We start from the raw sequence: 16,455 nt of genomic DNA on the forward strand, positions 1-16,455 counted from the left end.
CACAGCCAAGTACAGACCATCTCAGACACCTGCACTCAGGCCCATGGTCCTAATCATCCTCTATGCAAACCTGCTGGGTAACGCCACAAGGAACCCAAGAAGGGCTCCCACAGGACATACATTAACATCCCACAGCATAACACTTCACTTGGGTACCACACCCTAGCCATCCTGGGTTATTTTAACTTACCCAAACATTGGCCACTATATGTTGAATGAATGAATGAATGACTCCTTCCTTTGGATGTCACCCTGAAGTTGTGGTGGTGGCTGCTCTTTGGCTTGTCACACACTTTCCACATGGCGTTTACAGCCCTACAGCTGTCACCGCACAATGATGTGCAGATTGTTTATCACTTGTTAGAGACAAAGTGGTATCTTTTTGAAAAAACTGTGTTTCCCTGATATTCAAGAAGAGACAGAAAGGATTCATAAAGGTTTGGCAGCCTGATTAGGAGGTGTGTGTGTGTGTAATTGTATATATATGTGTGTATATATGTATTCATTTGTATATATGTATGTGTGTGTAAAGTGTACATGTGTGTATATATGTGTGTGTTTGTGTATTTAAGTGTGTATGCTTATGTGTGTGTGAGTGTGTGTGTATTGGGGGCTATAAAATATGTATGGATTAAACACAGGCAGGCCTCCAGTGTAGGTAGGACTTCAGATGCTTTCACAGGATTTTGGACACGGACTACCGTACTAAGAGAGTTCCTGTGAGAGCTCTCCACCAGTGGTAAGCAAGGTCTCCATGTGAGTGAGATAGGCAGGTTAGATAGAAGGTCACAGTAAAATAAGGAGAATGTAGACATATAAAATGTGCAACAGTAGAAACAGGGCTGAGCAAAACCTGGCAATGATGACGTTTGCTGTGGACCTTTAAAACTGTGTGTGTGTGTGTGTGTGTGTGTGTGTGTGTGTGTATGCGTGTGCTCACAAGTGTGTTCTATGCCCAGAAGTGCACATACCATGGCACATGTGTGGAGGCCAGAGGGCAACTCTGTGGAATATGTTGTCTCCTTCCCTTTGTACCCGGGTTCCAGGGTTTGAACTCAGGTCACTGGGCTTGGGTGCGAATGCCCTACAAGCCGGGCCATCTTACTGGCCCTTTTGTAGATCTTGATGTTTCTAGCCAAGCTCCTCTTTTCACGGGATTTATTAAAGATTTCTTCCCTTGAAGGGTAAAGCTTTCACTGTTACAAAAAACAAACAAACAACAACAAAACTCTGAGTTTATTGTGTCAAACAATAAATAAATGGGAAAATAAGGAAAAATTCCTTCTGCCTCTGTCCTCGTCTTACACACTGAGCAGGTGCGAGACCCTGAGTTCTCACTTCCTGTCAGTGATTGCACCACCCCGGAGGGTGTCGCTGACTCTTCTTTCTTTTAAGTTTTGTTTATGTTGCTTTGTTATTATTTGTTATTATTTCAGATCTCTTTTATAACCTGTGTATTGTTCCTCCTCTTAGAATTTGTTCCTTTTCAGTTTTCTCTGCTTTTTCCTCCTATCTTTTCTTTCTTTCTCCCTTCTCTGATACAGTTTCCTATTTGTCGAGCTGTGGTCCAGGAGATCTGCCCTTTCCAGAGGAGGACTCTCCATGGTGAGGCCATGGTGGGAAGAGGATACCGAACTGCAGAAGTGGAAGACAGCTAGACACCGTCTACGAAAGGTCAGTGAGCACCAGTCACCTTCGTCTTCATGTGAGCAAGCACCTATCATCTCCTCCTCAGGCCTCCTTCCTCCTTCTGTCAGGGCAGCGAGGTCCAGTGTCAACATGATGACACCTTCAGGAGGTGAGCCAGGGTGAGCCTGACCTCCCTCTAGGCCCTGGGGGAGGGTGGTATTTCTGTCACCTTGCCTGGCCACACTGAGGATGGACGTGCATATGGCAGGGAGGAAAACCAAGTGAATCTGGGCCAGGACTCCAGCATCTCTGCCTTGTTCTGAAATCTGAAAGCCAGACCTGCCTAGGATATTTTTAACTAGATTCAGAATGGATGTGTTTTATTCTAAAATTGGAAGACAAGATGCAAACAAAAAAGCATTGCTGATGAAAACTGAACCACTAATCCTGAGTCAGGGATGCCAAGGTCACTGGGCCAGCACAGGTGGTTTTCATTATGTTTCTGTCTGACTGCTGGTGTCTCCTGAGGAAGAGGGAAGCAAGCGGTTTCAGTGTGGGAGACAGCGGTAAAATGTTCCTCACCTGCGTTCCTTTACTAACCAAGGAGCAGTAGAGGAAATGCAAGATCGGAAACAATCACACGTTCCTAAGACGGCCTGGAAAAACAAGTGCGATAGATGCTAACTCTTGTCCCTAACCCTTCCCGGATCCACCCTACCTCCATCTCCACACAACTTCCTGTGTTCTGCTTTGTTTTACTAACCTATCAACTCCAATCTGCACTGTCCACGTGCTCCTGGCTGTGCGGCCATCCGCTGAAGCATAGCCCACCCACCAGGAGCCACATCTTTAAAATAAACCCAACTGTCCCTCCCTGAGATGCCGTCAACTGTCCGTAGCTCTTCACTTAGGGGTGAGGGCTCACAAACGCCTTCCCGCTCCAACATTAGGATATTTTACATATATGTAAATATATGTAAATTCATTTCCCTTTCCAGTCTGAACATCCTTTATTTTTTATTTTTAGGATGATTACATGATCTAGAACTTATAGAATTGTGGTAAAAACCGGAAATGAAAGAAGATATCTGTAGATGTAATGGTCTTATTAAATAAGAAACAGAGCCAAATGCAGAGTTAAAAGCCCAAGAGGTCAGAACAGTAGCTGAGAGCTGAGACTTAAAACACTTTCTTACCCTTCCTGCCACTGCTGCCTTTCCCCTCCAAAAGAGGCCTACTTCCTGTGTGTCTGTCTTTTTATTGACTTTCTGTTCTGCCTTCTCATTGGTTGTAAACCCAACCACATGACCTTCTCGTCACTGCCTGTCTGTACAGACCTCTAGGTCTCTATGGTTGGTATTGAGATTAAAGGCGTGTGTCTCCATGCTGGTGGTATCCTTGAACACACAGACTCTGCCTGTCATGTGATCAGGAGTAAGGGTGTGTGCTACCACTGCTGGACTTTTGTTTATGGCTGGCTATGATCTCTGACCCCCAGGTAACTTTATTTATTAACATACAAATAAAATCACATTTCAGCACAAATAAAACATCACCATAGACATCTCTACCTTTTCCTGCTCTGGTGGGAACAGCCAGCTTTCTCTGTAGCCCACCCCAAGGTTCCACAGTCCTCCAACAGAGGGCCAGCTGCAGACAGAGTGCTCAAACCCACAGCCTGGGCACTCACACTGGAGTCCTAACACCTGCTTCACCGAGCGCTTCTCCCATGCATGGCTGTTAAGTTTTGTCTAACTTTCTCTGCATCTGTTAACAGGATCATGTGAGTTTGCCTCCTTGACTTGTCAAGATGATATGACAGTAAAAACTTTCCAATATCAAGGAATCCTAATTTGATTAGATTCTAATTAGATATAAGATTCTTTTTATGGATTTATTGAACTCTAATATTCTGTTCTTTTATTTTATTTTTTCTGGTGCTGAAGATCAAATGGAGTACCAGGTTCATGTTTAAGGACATACTTTATCACAAGTCACATCTTCAGATACTTTTTGAGGATTCTTACCTCCATTTTCATAAGAAATACTCGCTGGCACTTTCCTCTGCACTGCTTTGTTGTTAGAATGATGCTCACCCAAGGGTACTTGTTTTTGTATGAAATTATACTCATTTTATTTATTTAGTTAGTTTGTCTGGAGACAGGGTCTCATGCCGTCCTGCATGGCCCAGGAATGGATCCGGAGGGGGTGGGGGAAGGCTGAGGAAGGTCGCTCTTGTTTAATGAGGAAAGACTTTGCTTGCTCCTTGTCACTGGTGTCATCGATTATGAAGTGTGTAGACAAGAATGCATGGTAGAGGTGACATTAATCAGAACTCTGAAGGCACAAACAAGGAAGAAGACAGTGAAGGGTGCAAGACGGAGAGCTCAGTGAAACCAAGTACAAGGCCGTCAGGAGTGCCTGTGCTCTGCCCAGCTTCCTCATCCGGACAGTGAAGGCCCAGCACCCATCTCGCAATGTCAGGAGGAAAAATGCAGCTGAGTAAGCAGCCTTCAGAGATGACTCCCCGGCCACTTGTTATGCACAGATTTAGAGGGACAGCACAGACAAGGGTAACTCTGAAGTGACTCCACAGGCTGTAACAATGGAAAAAAGGGACCTTCAGCCAGGAGGGATGAAGGACAGTTTAGTCAGTATTGTAAATGTCCACCTTTTAAAGTCTCGCATCAAGCTGTGGGGGGTTTTAAATAGTTCAGCTGGCAGGGTGTGTAGGCTTTTACAATGTACGTTTTTGCTACTTGAAAACTGATAATTATTTAATAAGTCTCTATGAGGCTCATTTGCATAAATCTCCACTGATAAACGCTTAAAAGCTTAAAAGCAAAAAAAAAAGGGGGGGCGGGAGAGTAATGATAAATAATGATTTTACTTATAAAAAATAACATTGCAACCAGAGCAGCAAGACTGTCAAGCAAAATGTGTCAGAAATGGACTTAATTGAACTAGGAGAATATGTTAAAGGTCTTTTACTATCAGACAATATTCTCACGCATCTAGGAATAGCTTAGAAGATAACTTTGACCTGTCCCTACACATCCAGGGGCCTACAGGTCTCAGCCTTCAGGGAGTCCCCACTGACACCTTAGGTGTACCCTCTTAAGTGTGTTCTCACAATACTTTGTATTTTCTGTAGCTTAACGTTGATCACACTCTGAAGCTTATCAGTGTAGAATGTTGGGCTCTAGTCCCTCAAAGGCAGGGTTCACAGATGCCATTTACTGTCCCAATGCCTGGAACTTAAGAGATATTTGATACTGTCTGGTCAAATAAACGAGAAAGCAAATGAAAATACAGTGAAGAGTTCACACTGGCTGAGGAATGAGACGTAGAAGGTGTGTGCTGTGCCTGGAGATGGGGTTTACACACACACACTTCTGATACTCGGTGACAGAGGGTAAGTAGACACAGGAGAGGGGTGGCTGGCGCAGGCGCTTTGGGTAGCTATCTACGAGTCCAGATGATACAAAAAGAAGGAACTGTCTGCAAGATTTGCTTGTACACACCGGACACTGTTCAAGGCTGGGGCTGCCATGATGACTTGTTTATAATCTAGTAGAATTTGCAGGTAGCCTCTGTTTGGGAAGATGGGTGTGGAGTGACAGGAACCCCTTTGGCAATCTTATTTTAACTAAACAGCATTTTCTGTGACATCCTTTTTTGGTAGTCTGACTTTAGAAAGGATTGAATCTATGAAAATGCTTGCACGCATTTCACACTTTTCTCTCCTTTTCCTGTGGGAATGACTTTCTTGGATTCATCACATCTGCCCAGATGTTAGGAGGTTACATCCTAAACCTGCACTGTCCCTTTTTGAATACAAGCTGTGGATATACAGCGGTTCTTTTAAAGGGTACTTTTGCATGCCCCCAGTTTGCTTAATGTGGTGCTTAATTAATACCATTGCAGTTCCTCTCTACATTTCTGGTGTAAATCAACCTCCCAGCTATGACCACACTTAAATTGAACACTGGAAAAGCTAGGGACATTCTCTCTCTCTCTCTCTCTCTCTCTCTCTCTCTCTCTCTCTCTCTCTCTCTCTCTCTCTCTCTCCCCCCCCCCCCGTGTGTTTCTCTTTCTTTCTGATACAATGATATATATGTTACCCATTTAAACCCTGGCACTGCCTACTTCACCTACATGTCCTGTGAGTCTGTGTAAAATCAGACTGAGTCTGGTGCAATATTTGCTATCTGTGCTGCCAAAGTTTCTGAATTGAATTCTCTCCAGGAATGTTAGTGTTGGAGTTTATTGTTTCAAGCTAATGAATGTGCCTTTAATTCAAGGCTCAGACAAGGGCTGAAAGCAGATTATGTGGCCTTAAACCACATAGCAATTTTCCTTGTGAAATCTGTGGCTGCTTGAGCTTAGTTTGTATAAAATAATCAGAACACTCTGGGGAAATTATAAGCTTCTACGACAGTTTGTTCCCTCAGAGCAGTTCAGATCTGCGTGGCAGTGCAGAATTCAGAGAGCAGTTGACTCAATTTATGGTAAGCATTATAAATAAAAATTAACACTAAAACCAACATTTTGTAAGTTTCCCTTACAAAGCAGTAAACACATTCATCAACATTGGATGACCACAGCATCACTAGAATCAACTTGGATCTAGTTAATCCTGAAAGCTATTAAAACTTAGGCTTATAGACTTATTGATAAACATGTTGATTGGAATTTATTCTAGGGAAACAATTATTAATTTCCATCTTTGTGTGTTTGTTGGCTTCTAGGAAGGTATTACTAATTTTTTTGCAGAGTTATTAAGCAGAGATTTTCTTCTTACGCTGAGAAATGAGCACGTTCGTGATGTACTATTTACAGCAAACTTGTATATTGAATCAGCTTTTAAACATGCATTGTATATACTTAGGGTAATTTATTTAAAACAACTAGCATGACAGTGGAAACTCACTCAGAAAGTCTGCCTCCTAGTAACCAGCTGGATCCAGTGAAAATTACTTCAAAAGCAAAACAAACAAATGCAACATTGACCTTATTACCATGCTGTTAAAAGATACCAAATTCTCTATAGTAAGCATTACTCATAAAAAATAAATTATAATCCAATAACATTAGAACGATGAAATAATAATAAACCACAGGGCAGGGCTGATGGCTCAGGGTAAAGCACCTGCTGCATACTGTGGGGACTGAATGCAGGCTGGGTGGATGTGGCAGGACTCCTGAGGCTGAGGCAGGGAGTCCCCAGGGCAAGCTAGCTAGTGAGCACCGGGTTCAGTGAGACCCTGCCTCACAACACAGAGTGGGGAGTTATTGAGGAAGACACATGGTGGCAGACTGTGACCTCTGCAAGCACATGTACACACATATCCACACATGTGCATCCACACGTATACACGCACACTGTACAAACACACGCACACTAAGCTATAAAATCATTACATGTCATTCCCTACAAATGAAACTCATGTACCCACATGTGTTTGATCTTCCTATTCATTTATGACTCACTATTTTCAAGAGAGAGAATAGGAGTTAACTTCTCTAAAATAAATATAAAAGATTGAGCTTGGTAACTTGCGGCTGTTATGAAATCTGGGATGAAGAAATCTTTACACCAAGCACATTAAAGAATCAACTGGATATTTTTCAGGTGACAATTCTGTGATTACCTTGAAATTATGCCTTCTGAATGCCAGAGCCACAACTGTTCCCTCAGCATGGCAGGTTTTCATGTTGTAATTTACGATAATTTGTGTGGATGAGGATTATAGAAGAGCTTCTACAATTAATTCCTCAAATATAAGTTTACAGCAATAAAGTTACAGGATGGTGTGCGACCAAATTTAATGACTCATGCTTAAGAAAACAACATTTAATTATAGTTTCAAAAAGCAATTTATTTTCCAACCATTCAAAAACATGAGCCGCCTTCTGGCTGTCATCTGGGGTTTGTATGGAGGGAGACGTCTTGCCAACATGTCTATTGATTTACTTGAGGCTTGGTCTTCATGACGATGTGTGTGTGGAATGACTTGCTGTTCTGAGGGCTGATTGGGGTCATACCAAACCCAAACTGAGGTTGATACCTAACCCCTGGAGCCCCCTCAACCTTCAGATTATGTTTTTGCTAATAAATTGATGGGTAAGTGTTCACTATGGTAGATATTTATAATTGAAGGTATGCCCTGAGTACAATGGAGAGTTTTATGGGCTAAGAAATACCCATAGGTTTTGAAGGACAAACAAAAAACTATTACAACCCTGATATCAGCCCCCACAGCTGGTACCATCACCAACTACTGTTTTTACCATAAAAATCCATGCCATGAGGCTGTGGACATAGCTCAGGAGGAGCGTACTTGTTAGGGCTTGGGTTCCATCTCCAGCACTGGAGAAAAGAAAAGAAAATCATCCCATGAGTTCAGATATCATCTCCAGATATGGGTCTTCCAAGACCTTTCCTCTGACAGGTCCATAGTTCCATGTTGTTGCAGGACTTTGTAACTTGCAAAGTTCTCTGGACAGTTCTGTGAAGTCGCTGTTGTCTTCACATTAGCAACCGAGAACTGAAATTCAGAGAGGTTAGATGTCTTGCCAGAGCCAGGTGGTAGATCTTGACCTATGACTAATGCCTCCTTACTATCACGGATGTAACATTCTCACAGCTCGTCGCAACCACAGAGAGGCTCAGGTGCATGGATGTAATACTTTCTCAGCTCATCATAAACATAGGGCAGCTCATTGGATTCTTGGATGCACCTTTGAAGAGAGGACCAGGGCTGGGAGGGACTTGAAAACAGTTTGGGCCCAAGTGATGGGAAGCAACTAGGGATGCTGGGTGCTAGGAGAGAAGAGGTTTGGAGAGCTGGGTGGGAAGAGAAGCTGATGGTCGAGTCAGGACAAAGAAAGAGTTGGGGCTCTGTGGGTAGCATCTCTCTCTAAGAACAGGGCATCTTCATCTTGTCAAAGCTCCTGAAGCCACAGGGTCAGAGACTCCATGGAACCCCGTATTTGCCTTTACTAAACAGTTCCCACACAGGCGTGCTGTGCACATCGACCCCCACGCTCATCCACTGCTATTAGTCCCTCCTTTTCCACAGTCTGTTTTAATTCTGCCTTTGGGTCTCTGTTCTTCAATCCCGGGACAGAAATTGTAAAAAGGGATTTAGGCTCTTGCCTTTTATGGAAATTTTTTATGGGATAATTTTAGGGTAAACACACATACACACACACACACACACACACACACACACACACACACACACACAGTACTCCACAAGTTCTCTGAATGGATTGGATGGTATAGACAAGAAATGGCCAAGTAGAAATTTCCTCCTGTCTAGGTTTCTGTCATAGTCATTACTAAGTTCACACGCAGTGTGCCTGACACACCCTCAGGGAGAGTCTGCTTCCTTTTTTTTCAATTCTCGTTTTTCATGTGTATGTATGTGTGGGATATGAGTGTGTATACATGTTCATATGTGTGGGTGTCTGTGTGTGCAGGAATGCATGCACATGCATGTAGAGGGCACATTTCTTCCTCTCTTTTATACTTCTTTTGAGGCAGGGTCTCCCAGTGGACCCTAGGCCTTACGAAAGCCTGGGCCTTCCTAGCCAGCTTGTAGCAGGAGAATGCTTATCTCTGTGTCCTGCATGCTGGCATTATAGGCAGCCACTATGCCCACCTGCCATTTATGTGGCTTCTGGGACTCAAATTCTGCTATGTGGCAAGTGCTTTTCCTACAGTCACCCACCAGCCTCAGCCTTGCCTCCCAGAAGCTCTGTGACATTGTCAGTTCATTCTGACTCTCTGTGGCCCAGCTTTCCCATCTTTGAAGTAGAAGCAATGGGAGCTGCCTGGGTTGTCATTCAAAGAATCATAAATTCAAACACATTAGAAAAAAATACACGTTTCCAGGTAAACATCCAGTGAATCTTGGCAATGTATAGAAATTCATAATCAGAACATTCTATAAGTGTAGATCCAGCTAAGGAGACCCCAAAGTTTCAGAAGGGTCACCCGACAGTACTACTTTTTCTTATGGGGCATCATTTCACAGTAATAACTGCTAGCAATTTCATGAGACAAGTAATCTGATTTAGTCACCATACTTGGCTGAGGTGTTCTCCAACACACTGTCAGTCAACACAGCTTCACCAACAGTCAACAAGGACCCCCTTCTCACAACCTTGCCGTATCTTGTCTTCTCTGATTAAGTTTTAGATATATCCATTCTGACTGTTTTCTAATGGTGAGATGCAATTGAAATGTAGTTTTAATTCATGTTTCCCTGAAGGCTAATGATGTTGAATACACTAAGAAGTGCTGTCCATTAATATTTCTTGTTTTGACACCCCTGTATTCAGAACTGAAACTCGTATTTTACTGTTTTTTAGTTCTTTGTATATTTTGTATGTATACATATACACATATATTTGTTTATGTATATTTTAGTTCTTTGTATATTTTTAGATTTTAATGCTCTGTTGGAGTAAAAGCTGTCAAATGTGCCCCATTCTATAGATGGCCTCTCCAATACACTGAGTTTCCCACATGGAATATGAAAGGAGTGGGTAGGTCTACTAAGCTTGAAAATACTTAAATGGGTTTGGGACAGAGGGTGGGGGTGGGAGGGTTGGGGAAACTTAACAAAAACTAAGGTTGTATAAAAAAACTATAGAAACCTGCTATTTATAAACTAAACTTATAGTTTAAAATTAAATTTAAAAGTCTGAGTGTTCTGTAATCGGGGTGTCATGACAGTGTATATTGGGGTGTCATGACAATGTATATTGGGGCGTCATGACGATGTATATTGCGGTGTCATGATGATGTATATTAGGGGTGTCATGATGATGTATATTGGGGTGTCATGACGATGTATATTGGGGTGTCATGATGATGTATATTGGGATGTCATGACGATGTATATTGGGGTGTCATGATGATGTATATTGGGGCGTCATGATGATGTATAATGGGGTGTCATGATGATGTATATTAGGGGTGTCATGATGATGTATATTGGGGCGTCATGACAATGTATATTGGGGTGTCATGACAATATATATTGGGAGTATCATGACAATACTGCCCTCAGAAATCAGAGGCATTAAAACAAAAATCCCAGTGCCAGGTGCAAGATTCCCCCTTCTGAGTTGTGTGTGGATCAAAGACATTTCAGGGCCCTTCAGAAGAATACAGGCAAGTTAGTGCCCTTGGCTGCCCACCAGGACTAGGTGACGAGAACATGTTGTTGAAGGGAACATAGCTTTTGTTAGAGGACTCAGAGAAACCAAGATGGTGGTGAGCTGGAGACTCCCTGCTGACTAGCACACTGGAAGGTGCTATGTAGGTGACTGTGGCAGGAGATTCACTCACGGTCTCATGCAGCTGTGGAACATGTGCAATGTAGAGTTGATCCCCCATGTAAGTATGCTCACTAGTGTGACAGTGGCATGACTGTTTTAGGGATAACCAACTGGTCTGTGATTGGACATGGGGCATGCTCCACGGGAGGGAGTCAAACTTGGTACTATATTCCCAGTCAAAAGCCCATGGCTGGGGAGGACATGGCCCAGTGAAGAACACACTTCCATTGTTCCTTAGATGTGCTGTCAAGCTGCCTTCTAAGCATTTATGCCCCATAGACCAAAAAGGCTGTCATCCTGGGGCAGAGAGGCTTCCTTTGTAGAGGGTGAAGACTAATGTCGTGACTCATATCTGGTGAAAGTGTTGAGAATAAATGACTGATGAATGTTCAGCCTTACATGGGACATCTGTATCCCAACCCCTCCTCCCAAAGTCTAAAGAAACATCAAAGAAAGGGGGGATTAGAAAGAATTTTAGAGCTGGATGATGGAGACAAGTGCCATGAAACCCTGCCCACCCAGAGTGGGCTTTCCATCACAGGTAGATGAGGTGCTCATAAAGCACCATCCCATCTTGCAGAGCCTCTGGCTGTTAGTGGTTGCTGGAGGAGGGTGTGCTGGGTAGCTTCATGTCACGTGGTACAAGGTACAGTCATCAGAAAGGAGGGAGCCTCAACTGGGAAAATGCCTTTGTAAGATCTGCCTGTAGACAAGCCTACAGGACATTCTCTTAGTTAGTGGCTGATAGAGGAGGGCCCAGCTCATTCTGGGTGGTGCCATCCCTGGGCAGGTGGTCCTGGGTTCTATAAGGAAGCAAGCTGAGCAGACCATGGGGAGCAAGGCAGTAAGCAGTTATTCTTCCATGGCTTCGGCAGCAGCTCCTGCCTCCAGGTTCCTGCCCTGCTCGAGTTCCTGTCCTGACTTTCTCCAATGATGAACAGTGATGTAGCAGTAGAAGCCAAATAAACCCTTTCCTCCCCATGTTGCTTTTGGTCATAGTGTTTCACAGTAGCAATAGCAACCCTGACTAAAACAAGGGGGTTTCATTTTCTTTAATGGTGTTGCCTCTGAGGGGCTGAGTCAGGAAAAAGTCATTCAGAGAAAGAGGATGATGTGGGATGGTCTTCCTGCACCCTGTGAATATGCATTGCTCTCATTGGTTGATAAATAAAGCTGTTTTGGCCAATATCCAGGCAGAATAAGATTAGACAGTACAACCAAACTAGAGATGAAGAAGGGCAGACACCAGCAGCCACAGAAGGAGCAAGATGCATGAGTTAACTTAAATGTAAGAGCTAGTTAGTAGTAAGCCTGAGCCATCAGCCAAACATTTATAATTAATATAAGCCTCTGAGCGATGATTCTGAAAGTGGCTGCAGGACTGGGTGGTACAGAAAAGCCTTCATTATATATATATATATATATATATATATATATATATATATATATATATATATATCAGAAAATTAAAAAATAGCCAGGCAGTGGTGGTGCACGTCTTTAATCCCAGCACTTGGGAGGCAGAGGCAGGCAGATCTCTGTGAGTTTGAGGCCAGCCTGGTCTGCAAAATAAGTTGCAAGACAGGTTCCAAAAGCTACACAGAGAAACCCTATCTAGAAAAAAAAAAGAAAATTAAAAAATATAATTTTTCAAGATGAATTTTATTTATTCTTGTTTATTAGAAATAATAAAAAATAAAAGCAAAAGGACAGAGTTCTACATCTCCAGTCTCCTTTTAAAATTTTATTCTTTTGGTTTTTATTTTATTATTTTGATTTTCCCTATTCCCCTTAAAGTTTAAATCTATCAATACTTTGTCTGGTTATTATCAATTAACATAAACATAAGCTTACACTATATTAAAAATCATGGTTCACTAAGACACATGTGTAGTAGGCTTTTTCTTGGGCCACCAACCAGCTCCAAAATCATGACATGGAGACTTATTACTAATGAATGCTCGGCCTTATCTTAGGCTTGTCCCACTAGCTCTTATAACTTACATTAACCTGTTTCTCTTCATCTACATTTTGCCTCGGGGCTTTTTACCTTTCTTTCATTCTGTATGTTCTACTCCATATTTGGCTGGCTCCTGGCATCTTGCTCTTTTTCTCCCTCATTCTCCTCTCTCTTCTCTTCTCTCCTCTTGAGCCTAGATTCCTCCTCCTACTTATTCTCTCTGCTCATCAGCCCCATCTATCCCTCTACTGCCTAGCTATTGACCATTCAGCTTTTTATTCGACCAATCAGGTGCCTTAGGCAGACATGGCAACACATCTTTACATTGTTAAACAAATGCAGCATAAACAAATGTAACACACCTTTACATAGTTAAAGTAATATTCCACAACATGCAAGGAAGAAGACAGAATTTTAGTACCTTGTAATTTCTGCTGTCATTTCTTAATATATAACTAACTACTTAATCCTATATAGTCATAATTACTGTTATGTTTATAATATATTTTCATATCTAGCAAGTCTTGGCTGTTCTTGGCACTGTGAATTTCTATATACTATTGGGGGTGGTATTCAAGTTTTGCATGCACATGTGATTCCATGCACATACACACACACACACACACACACACACATACACACACACACACACAGAGAGAGAGAGAGAGAGAGAGAGAGAGAGAGAGAGAGAGAGAGAGAGAGAGAGAGAGAGAGAGAGTTTAGGTTTTGGACAGACTACATTGTGTCTATAGCTCAATTGAGGGAGAAATGACATTAAAATACTATTTATAAGCCCCAGTGTGCTTATATTTCAATAAAGAATTACTTAAAGATGTCCCCAACCCTTTAAATGTATATATTTAGTTCTATCTCCTTTGCCTTGTATCTGGAGGCTGCAAACCCACGAGGATTCAGATTGCTGAAGGACTTTGTCTCTGGTGGAGCTGTGACATGGGTCTGTGGGTCTGACAGGAGTGTAGCTGAGCCAACTTTCTATTCACGAGCATGTCCATCCATGGCACTGCTTTCTCTGCTTCCAGGCTTAGTGCTCTTTCATGAGCAATTTTGGTAGACACACTCTGAAAGAAAGGAGCCTGGAGTTCTGCCTTTTACCTGAGTATCTAATCCACTTGATCTATTAATCATTGTTTGGGGTCTGCATACATTATCCCCAGCTCTTGTTTTGTCTCTGTGCCACCTTTTTTCTTTGACCCATTTGTTATAACTGTTGGAATGAAGTTTTAGAGAAATCACTTCCCATTCTCTTTGGGTAATTTAGAAAATAAAAACAACATTCCAGGTCTTGTTTTTTGTAGTTTCCATGGAAATTATAGCATGAATTCTTACCCATCAATGTTTAACGTTGGCTCACTCTTCTTCCACCCAGTAATTCATGGACCTTGGAACACTGGACTCCAGTATCTCTCTGCCATCTTGAAACTCAGTGCTATTGTGGACTTTCCACTTTGAAAAATACACATAGCATCTGAACTGCTTTGTCTTAATAGTCTAAAGAGTTTTTTATTGAGTTCATATTTATTACTATGTTTTTTTAGTCTCTTTCTGTTTCACCTATCTGGGAATAATTCCACCAGAAGCTCTCAAACTTTCCTTTAACGTGAGGTCGTTATGGAGAAGTGTGCTGAGAACTTGCTTTACCTCATTCTTGAAAGTCATCGTCTCCAAGCACAGCACTGCACTGCTGCATCTTTCCCGTTCTCTCGGCACAGGGAGTCCATCTGGGTTTGTCTTCTGCCTCTCATCACTTCTAGAAAGTCAGTCATCAGCTGACGCTTGCTCCTTTAAGAGCATTTTCTCCCCTCTTTTCTCGGGATGCCTGGAAGACTTTCTCTTCAGCACTCTATTGAATCCACTTTCTTAATTTAGATATGGAATTATTTCCCTGTCTTACAAAGAGTTATGAGACTCCCCTCCCCTCCCCTCTCCCCTCCCCTCCCCTCCCCTCTCCCCTCCCCTCTCCTCTTCCCTCCCCTCCCCTCTCCTCTCCTCCCCTCTCCCCTCCCCTCCCCTCTCCTCCACCTTCCTTTTTTCTTCTTTCTCTATTAACACACACATTTGTGCCATGGAACACATGTGGAGATGACAGGGCAATCTGTGGGAGTCACTTCCCTTCTTCCACTGTGCAGGGCCCTGGGATCAAATTCAGGTCATCAGTCTTGGTGGCAGACACCTCTCCTGGCTGAGCCATCTCTCCAGCCCCTATCAGACTTTTTTTTCACACAACTGAATTGTGTCTTTCAAGTACAGAAAATTCTCATCCATTTCAGATATGGTTTCTGCCTCATTAACTTTCTCTTCTCCCTTTGGCTTGAAGTACATGCTATTCTCTAAATGCCTGTACTTCTCTTCCATGTGTTTAATTTTTCTGCTGGATACTTTGCATCTGGATAATTTATTCAAACCAATTTTTTGTGGAATGAAAACACCATGAAGACAAGGGTCAAGACTACTTCACCTGTTGCCATACCTCCAGTACTGAACAGAATACCTAACAAATTCCTGGTGTTTAATTGATGTTCACTGCATAAACGACTCAGTACACCAGTAGTATATGTACCTAAGTGTTCATTCATCAAGAAGAATGATAAAATCAATTAAAAGATCATTCAAAGAACTGAGTAAAGTTAGGCATTAAAGAAAGAATGTCTGAAAAAGATTGCAGTTTTATTTCTCCACAGAATACCATTTTCTTTAGTTCCCTTTGTGTCCAAGGCAGAAATCGCTCATTTTCTCTGCATAATCAGCTACAAGATAACACATCATGAACAGTGTTTGGTATCTTGGCCAGCAGTCAAGCAGCAAAACACACCCCAAGATAGTCAAGCAGTCCTTGGAGGTTCTGCTAGACAATGTTCCAGGAAGCCATCAGAAGAACATGTGGTCTTCTTTTTGATTTATTTATTTTAAAACTTGGATAGTTTTATAATAATATAAACATAATGGCATGTATACAAGATATCCTAGAACTTGCAATGAGCAAAGAAACTCTGATACAACAGTATTATGCTCATGGTTTACCATGGTTGAGATTCTCTGGCTGCCATGGACTTTTCTCCCTCATTCTTGGAATAGTAGAGTTGTGGGAAAAGAGTTTGTGAAAAATTAGAGATTATATTTGACTTCTAAAGGGCAGTTTGAAATGAAGGCTGATGTTGGAATAAAGTATGTGGACTTTTGTTCTGTTCTGTCTTAATTGAGCTGACTTTGAAGGCAGAATATCGGATTTTCATACATACAAGATCAGGAAGAGTGGTGTCAATGAATAAGAGAATTCAGGAAAATGGGGCCGAAATGTCCTCTGCCTGGGGAGACCAAGGAGAAACCAAAGTCAGACTCCCATCCTGGAGTGAGTCTTGGGTCCAGAGATGCTGTGGGGAGTGGCGGAGTGCTATAGGCTGCCACAGTCTCCGTCTTCACTGCTGGACTTTCTCACTTCACTGCACCTGGTCTAGCCTGAGAAACATGAACTCTGTGGACAGTGTTAGATT

At 42.4% G+C, this 16,455-nt stretch overlaps 1 long non-coding RNA gene across 3 annotated transcripts in view; it reads left to right on the top strand.

Moving 5' to 3' along the window:
• Window positions 1-1,548: 1,548 nt before the first annotated feature.
• LOC121830542 (uncharacterized) overlaps window positions 1,549-16,455 on the top strand; it is a 48,728-nt gene continuing 33,821 nt past the window's right edge. For all 3 annotated transcript variants that reach the window (XR_013051964.1, XR_006073775.2, XR_013051963.1), the window contains exon 1: window positions 1,549-1,674. This is a non-coding gene — a long non-coding RNA (uncharacterized LOC121830542). The remainder of the gene's footprint in view (window positions 1,675-16,455) is intronic.

Source organism: Peromyscus maniculatus, chromosome 6, assembly GCF_049852395.1.
Source record: "Peromyscus maniculatus bairdii isolate BWxNUB_F1_BW_parent chromosome 6, HU_Pman_BW_mat_3.1, whole genome shotgun sequence".
NCBI classification, from domain to species: Eukaryota; Metazoa; Chordata; class Mammalia; order Rodentia; family Cricetidae; genus Peromyscus; species Peromyscus maniculatus.